Genomic DNA, 8,869 nt, shown 5'->3' with positions numbered 1-8,869 from the left:
TACATGAAAGTTAAGGCCTAAGAGTCCTTTGGGAAAACGATACTCGGACTTACCCGTTTATATTACTTGATAACGATCTGGTACACTTGCCAGAGACTTAACAATACACCACTCATACTTTCATGTTTGGATTCTTAATTGTTTCCACCACAAGTGTGAGTTGCCTTTCTCACTTGTCTCATCCATTTTTTCTCAACACATTTCTAGCCACTTTAACTACAATTAAGTCTTATAACAACGAAACATACTCTTTTCTACTTAAGTTGAACACTGAAATAAATTATCCACTTTAATATTATTGTTGAAATTTTTATTGGGATAGACTATTAACTACCTCCAAGGTATTAGTTGATTGTACAAGAGACATGAGAATACTTCTACCATAAAACTTTATAAGACTCAACATTTATGGCTCTTTCTTGTCTTATATATGGTCATTCAACTTTCTTATTTCTTCTCAACTCACTCTTGAATTCATATGTAAGTTGAATTTTATCACAAATTTCTGCAACAGTAGGACATACTTGTCCTATTCATTTATCTCAGTACACATATGTTGATCTTAACTTTTACTCAATATAAGACTTTCAACTCATTAGTGCAAAAACAGCGTATAACGTCACGTGTTCAATGTCCAACAACTTAATAGCCAACGTTAAAAACGGCCGATGGCATTTTTGTAAATAAATGCAATTGTAGAACGTCGAATTGTATGGAATTTGACGTCATGTTATGGTCATTATTTAAATCAGTGTGTCATTCTTTTTCTTCTTTCTTTTAAACCACCAATGGTACGTCCATCTGTAGGGGTGATAACGGTTGAAAAACAATTATTTTCATATATTATTTTAGACCAAATTACACCCTTTAAGGCTTAGAATAAGCTTAGAATCATGCAAAACTCAATAAATGAGTCAATTGAGAGTCAAAAGCTGTTTTTAGTGATATTATGCTTGTTTTGCATTGTTTTGCAGCAATTTTGATGAAAGTGAAGATTGGGGTTGAAAATGAAGGTCTTAGAGTTAGGACAGTGGAAGAAAACTGAAGAAAAGAAGAGTTGAGGAACCGCCCAACGGCAAAATTCACCGCTGGGTAGTCAAATGCGAGGAGATGGCACCAGGCGTGGACGCCAGGCGGATTTGCGACTATGGGCAAACCGCCGGGCGGTGGACCCCACTGTTGGGCGGTGGCGCGACAATGGCAAACCGCCGGACGACATAAGTGTGGCGTCAGACGGTTGTCTGCTGGGCTTGGGCCTGTTTTCAGTGACGCTCCTCAGTTATAAATAGCCCTGTTGCGACTTGAGATTCATTCTTTTGACAAAAGAGGGCGCCCAAACCTAATTTTCACTCCTTGGAGAAGATTTCTTGGATGCTTAGGCTCCTTTTTATCCTATCTAGGGTTTGCTCTTCCATTCTTCCATCATTTTTCATCTAAGTTCACCATGACAATGGTGAACTAAACCCTTTTGTTGTTGGGGGAAACAATGTAATCTTTTGAAACTCTCTTTTATTGAAACTCTTGTTTATTTTTATGCTTGTCGTATGCTTTGATTATCAATTATTGGGTTCTCACCTGCGCTTAAAGCTTTTATCGTTTAACTCATTCGATAACTGTTGTTTGTCTTTATTGATACGGGGACGTACGGTACTGTCATGAACTGGTGAGAAATTCCTTGATTAAGCAATACCAACCTAGGGATAGGGGGTAGGACGATCAATTGTTTTTGCTTCTGTTCTTAACGCGTTATTAATTACTAGGGGAGGCTAGGGATAGCAAGCCAGTAATTAGTAATAGGCTGTTTTCGCCGAGGGATCGGGTTAAGGGTAGGCCAAGAAAGTTTGCATGACAATTAGATAACAAAGCGAATTAAACAAGAGGATTAAATAAGAGAGAGTGGATAAGATAAAATTGTAAACCCCCAACAACTCCATTCATCCATAGTCTTTTTCTCGTCAATTGAATCAATCACATTTGCATGTTTATTTTGTGTTCTTGCATCCCACCAATTAATTTTCTTTACAATTCTTACGATTTCAATTCACACGAACGATAAGGCCTTTCCAGTCTCTTGGGAAGAACGATATTGAGTTTTACCAATTATATTACTTGAAACGATCTGGTACACTTGCCAGTGAGTCAACAAGGGGCTTCGACGTATTATTTGTCAGCCAGAAGCCAAAAAGTAACCTCTTTTAATTCTTTTTTTCTTTTTTCTTTTAAACCACATATAATATGTTGAATTCTCTAGGGGCTGCGACGTATTATTTTTCAGCCAGAAGCCAAAGAGTTACGCCTTTTTAATTCTTTTTCTTTTAAACCACCAATTATACGTTGAATTTGTAGGGGCTTCGTTGTATTATTTGTCAACCAAAAGTTTCCCCTTTTTAATTTGAGTGGGAGATTGAAAATTCATTCACTTTATCTTAGCGTGCGAGATCTTCTTCTCTTCTCAAACTTTTCTCGAACGAAGTTTGACGACCATCACATGTAATCTTTATTTCATTTGATGCAAATGAATGTTAATTAACTACTTTATGTATGATTTTCGTTTGTTTTGACCGATTATTTTCGTGTTCTTGTCCTTCATAGGCGCGCTATGCTTTCTCTCTCACTAGTGGAACACTTTATTCTGACGAACCCACTAAAGGTTAGTTTTCGTTTTAAAGAACTTATTTGTTGAACTTGTTTGTTGTTTTTTCTTTAACTTGTTTGTTGTTGTTATTTGGTTGAATTTGTTTGTTATTGTTGTTTGATTGAACTTGTTTGTTGTTTGTTTTTGATACTATCCTACATGTTCATAGTTCATGCTTTATAAAATGCCAAAAACTGAAATTGGTTGCTTTTCTACTTTTCAGGTCTCCTAGAGTTGCAAAAAAGGATCACAATTAATTAACAAAAAACAAAAACATTGTTTAACATCAAATATTGACAAAATTCGACGTCAATTTGTTTAACGTCAAATTTTTTTAATTTGAAGTTAATTTAACGTCTCCCGATATGACGTCGATCTCGAATTCGACGTAAAAGACCAAAAAACAATGACGTTATACGATATTTTTGTACTAGTGACTCATACTTGGATTCTTAAAAGGAAGAGATCCATCTATTTAGTTTCTATTAAGAAATAAATTTTTTACATTAATTTGATATATCTTCAAGTCATAATGGTTACTAGTGTTAGGCTAATATTGAAGGAATCCTTTTGGGAATAAATTTTGGAGGCTATTGTTGGAAAACAAGTAGACTTCTTTTTACACCAAGAGGGGGGTGAATTAGTGGGTTTTCATAATCAGAGTCCTTTTGCAATCTTTAAATCAAAATATAAAACTTTACAAAACTTTCTTGAATTGAAAGTAATGAAAATTGTGTGTAGCAGAAATTCGTAGTTGACTATGTAGATAATACAACCTACATCCAGTGTCCTTCCAATACCAGGAAGCAATTGTGCTATAATGGTCAAGGTTTTTACAACAAGGAGTTTATAGAATACCTCCACGTCAAAAATATAAATCTCTTATCTAACCCTCTAACCAAAATATAGCCAGAACAATATAGCAAGACTTGCAGCAAGATGTCCCCTCTCCTCCAATCTGCCAAACCACTTTGAACAGTCCTCAAAGTGAACCAGACTCCACGAGTCTATCCCCCATAATCACAACAGGTACACACAACAATCACCACGGATGCTAAACCAGAATCATGATCAACCCAGAAACACCTCAACGTGCAGATATGTGATCAAGTAGTGAGCGCGAAATCAATCTCCTTTTGAACCTCCTTCAAGAAAGATCACCACGGTCTTCTTAATGAGTTCTTGGAGCTCTATAATCCAAAGAAATCAATCTGAAACAGAATGTGAAAATGTTAGATCATCAAAAGTCTTAGAACAACTTCATGTTCTGTCTATTTATAGAATTATGTTAATCAGACGTTCTCCTAGTCAAATATGCTACTAATCCAGTCGACTATGTTAAAACAGTTATAACAGTTAAGTCAGACCAGTAGCATTCAGTGAAACAAATCAATGCTTATTCAATATAATTGACTCTCAATCAATGCTCAACTAACTTTTGAAAATATATTCGTTACTGTTCATGAGCATAACAGAATTTTAAAGCAAACAACTAATACAGTCGAATGTGTGACACACATAGTCGACTTCAACATGTCAGAGCAAATTGAAATTCTTTCCATCATAATATCTCATATAGCACTAATTCTCAAAATCTGTACAAAGACTTTAGCATAGTCGATTCAATTAGTAATGGAGTCGACTTTACTGCAGCTTTGTCACACAATTATAAGTTCATAAAAGTTACTATGGTTTCCATGTTTTCAAACGTGTGCAATGCATCCATAAATGATGTAACATGTACAAGCTCAATAAGTATGCCTTCACAAAACAATACATCACAAAAACATGTTCAACAAATATACCAAACAATAAGCATAAGAACATGTGACACAACAATAACATATGTGTGTTATTAAAGATGTGTTGTCATCATAAAAAACTAGAGTGATTAGATTGTGTGTTCAATAATCTCAAGAATCTCCCCCTATTTTGATGTTGCACAACCATGATTAATAACCAACCATGTTTGCAGAATCAGATACGAAACAAAGTAACAAATGATATTAAACAGTTCAAATCTCTGCATTTAACTTAACCAATCAAAAAAAATATCAAGCAGATATGAGACAGAAAAAATTCTCCACTTTTATAAAGCCTTCATAAATTCTCTCTCCCTTTATGCATTAAAAAAGAAGGAATGCTCTAGATATAATATGCTGATATGCCAAACAGAGATGCATTCGTAAAAATGTGCAAATTCATGAAATGCATTGATGCTCCCCCTATCACATTTAATCACATGTAAAAGATAACTCCCCCTGCAATGTTGGCATGTGAAAAACATGTGTATGAATGTAATTGTTAACACCTTGGCAAGTGTACCAGATCGTATCTTAGGTCTTATCTTTCATGTAAATTGATTGCATAAGACTTGAAAGAAGAATAATTTTGTAGTGTTAATGCAAAACTAAATCTAAATATGCAAATGCAAATTGAATCAATTGCCAAATCAAAGATATGAATGAATGAAGTTGTTGGGGTTTACAATTTTATCCTTATCCCCCCTCCTATGTCTACTATTCTTATTAAATTCGCTTTATTGTCAATGTCATGCAACTTTCTAAATTACTCAAAACCCGATTCCTCAGCGAAGAGAGCCTATTACCAATTACTAGTTTACCATTCCTAGTCTCCCTAGTAATTACCAACGCATTAAGTACAAAAGCTTAAAGCAATTGACCGTCCTACTCCTATTCCTAGGCATTTCATAATCAAGAGAATTCTTATCAGTTCTAGATTTCCCCATACGTTCTCGTATCGACAAAATCAAATATCATGACACCGAATGCGTTAAACGATGTAAGCATTAACATCGGAAAAGAAAACCCAAATAATTGATAATACAAGGATATGAATAAAATAAGAATTTCAATATAATAGAGTTTCAAAAAGATTACATTGTTCCCCAACAACAAAGGGTTTAGTTCACCATAGACATGGTGAAACTAGATGGAATTAAAGGAAAAGATGAAAGAGTAAACCCTAGAATTGATAAATTGTAGCCTAAGCATCCAAGAAACCTCCTCCAAGGAGTGTAGAAGGTGCTCTGATGTCTTCCTCTTGCAAAAGATTCCCCTAAGGGTCGCATTAGGTCTATTTATAATGCAAAAAAGTAACAAAATTTCAGCCCAGGCCCATCATTTAGGCGCTCAACGCTCATTTGACCGCTCAACAGTAGACCCCATAATCGTAGGATGCTCAGCGGTGGAACCTGGCGCTCAATGTTGGGTTTCAGAATCGCAGGACACTCAGCATCACCGCTCAGGCGTGAAATAGTGACTTCCTGCTTGAAGCTGTCGCTCAACGCTGGAATTGGTGCTGAGCGGTGGAGCTTACTCTTCTTTTGTTTCTTTTCTCATCCTTTCTTGAGTTTAAGTCCTCCCTTCTTCACTTCCATCCTTCAATTCTCATCAAATCCTGCCAAAACAATGTAAAAACAAGCATAATATCTCTGAAACCACTTTTGACTCTCTTGAACCCAAACTAAAGTGTTTTGCACGATTCTAAGCTCATTCTAAGCCATAAAGGGTGTGTTTTGATATCAAATTTAAGTATAAAAATAACAGTTTTTAGACAATTATCACAACCCTAAACTTAGAACTTTGCTTGTCCTTTAGCAAACAAGACAAAACTTAGCCTTTCCACCTATCATAACAATAGTTCAACACTTTCAAAATTCATTCTTTCATAACAAGTGATTCCTCATTTCAGCTTTTCAATGAAATATAATCAAGATGCATACATGCTTCAATTCATTCCAGTTCACATATTGTTCACATAATCACATATTCTCCAACAGATGCTATTTCTATGAATCTCAATCACTCAAGTGTTTCAGGAGGTTACTCTTCTCTACACTATCCACCTTTCACATGAAACAAAATTGACATTCATCTACTACAATCAACGTCTTTACACACAAATACCATCACAAGGACTTTTCCAAGGCTTATAATGTGGCTGGGCTAACAAGAAACATTGGTTTTTCAGATTACAAAATCCTTGAGTTAAGAGAGTTATTCACACAATCATGGTTCAAACACAAACTCTCCTTTTACCAATCTCACTCATTCCCAACTTTCCCCCTTTTCTTTTCTTTTACATTGAGCTCACCTTTCATGCTTTTTCTTTTCCATCTTTTTCATCTTTTTTTCTTTACATGCATTTTGTTTTCAACACATAAGCTCAATGCCTAGCTTTTTCTCCCAACAACCCCAAACTTGAACCTTTATCAACACCACAAAATATTTCTCAACCTAACTCAAGGTAAAGATTTTCAAAGCAAGGGTTTTCATCCTGTTTAAGGCTTAGGTTCAAAAAGGATAGAACACATGGTTCTCTTTACTCTGGGCAAAAATTTGGCTAAGTAAGGGCTACCAAAAATGGCCTTGATCATATGACATAAGCATGTAATTCAATAAATCATAAAGATTCAAGAAATATTATTCATGCTTCCAAATGAATAGCAAATATATCAACAAACACTCTAGAGCTCAAAACCTCACACAACTATGCTCACTCAACATCTCAAATATCAATCATAGATCTTGCTTAGCATCAAAATCACAATCATAAGCTAGTGAACAATTCACCTGTATATCAGCATGTAACACAATCTCAATCATCATCGACATCAAACATCATCAAGAAAACTCATCATACAATAAAGCCATGTCAAACCATAGTCAGAAAAGGTGTTCAGGCAATACAGACATACCCTACACTACTCAACAAAATCCATCCTAATCTAGAAGTTCAAAGTACAAATGAAAAAGAAAACTAAACCCTATCCTAATACAATGGCATCCATCAGTAGATGCCCTATCAGCCCATGCTGTCATCTGAATCCTCATCGTCTCCAGCTTCTGCATCCTCAAAGTCGCCATCCTCCTCCTCATCCTTGTCCATAATTGGAGCTTCAGCTGCTCCAGCTCCACTCCCTTGTGCCTGCTCCTGAGGCCAAGCCGTAGCACTATGGAAGTCGTCCATAGTCCACATATGCACCTGTGGTGTGTCATATAGGCCTATTATCATCTCAGCTGTGGCCACCTGCCCTCTGCGGAGAGACTCCATCCTAGCCTCCATCATAGACATGTACATGTCCCTCATCTGGAACGGCTCTGCGTGCTGTGCTGCTCATCTTGTTGAGCTGCTCCTCTCTTGGGCCATCTCCTAGGCACTAGTCCAGCTGCCTCATCTCTCCCACAAAACTGTCTATAGTAGGCAGCATCTATGGCCTTCCTAGGCCTCTCAAATGGTGGAATGGAAGTATCCACCCCAGCCTGTTGGCACAGGTAAGTAATAAGGGAAGGATGTCTCAATGGTGTCCTGCTGCTCACAATAGTAGCGTAACTTTGGATCTCGTTGGCGATGAGCTCACCAACATTCACATTCATCTGTCTCAGCATACAGTAGATGAACATAATCCTATTAGAAACATGGGAACACAGCTGAACATTGGCATGAGTAAATGCCATCCAATACTTCGCCAAGGGTGTCAGATATGCCCTTTTGATGTTAATGGGCACTCCATTTGGGTTCCTGTGAAAGTGTCCTCCCGGTACACAAAGCACCCTCTCAATGTCCTTATAATATGAAAACTCCCCTATGTTCAGCACATACTGGCACTGCTCACCAGCCCACTAGTGCCCAAGAGGCTGTTAATAGTCTCGGGGTAATATCTGATAATCTCCCCTCGCACATAACTAGTGTACCTCTCCATGCTCACTCCTCTGGATAAGGCATTAGTGTAAAACTCCTTCACAACCTCAATGTTAGCTAGCGCAGGATATGTAGCCAGCTTCTCCCAATTCCTGCTTTCGAGCTCTGCACCAAACTGAGGAGCCAAGTCTAGAATCCAAATGGCCTTCCTCTCCATCAACAATCTCCTTTCTTGCACAATCAAGAAATGATCCTCATGTTTCCTAGAGAGGAACCTATGAGAATAAAATCTCTGTGGCCTCTCCGGCTCTTTTCTCTTGTTTCCAGTGGTCTTCACTATCCTTGAAGATGATGTCATTCCTACATCAAATACAATTCAAAAAACTAAGGAAATTCACCATTAGGGGTTAGCAAACCATAAAACATACACCGTTCAAACACTGCCCAACGCTAAGGGCAAAACAGGGCCCCTCAACGCCACCTGTATCACAAAAAAATGCCAAAAACGAAATCTGTTGCTCACCACTCAGCATCCATTGACCGATCAGCGGTGGCATCAGGATTTTTGGA

Source organism: Vigna radiata, unplaced genomic scaffold (genome assembly GCF_000741045.1).
Source record: "Vigna radiata var. radiata cultivar VC1973A unplaced genomic scaffold, Vradiata_ver6 scaffold_73, whole genome shotgun sequence".
Classification (NCBI taxonomy): Eukaryota; Viridiplantae; Streptophyta; class Magnoliopsida; order Fabales; family Fabaceae; genus Vigna; species Vigna radiata.
Note: the sequence above shows the minus strand (reverse complement) of the source record.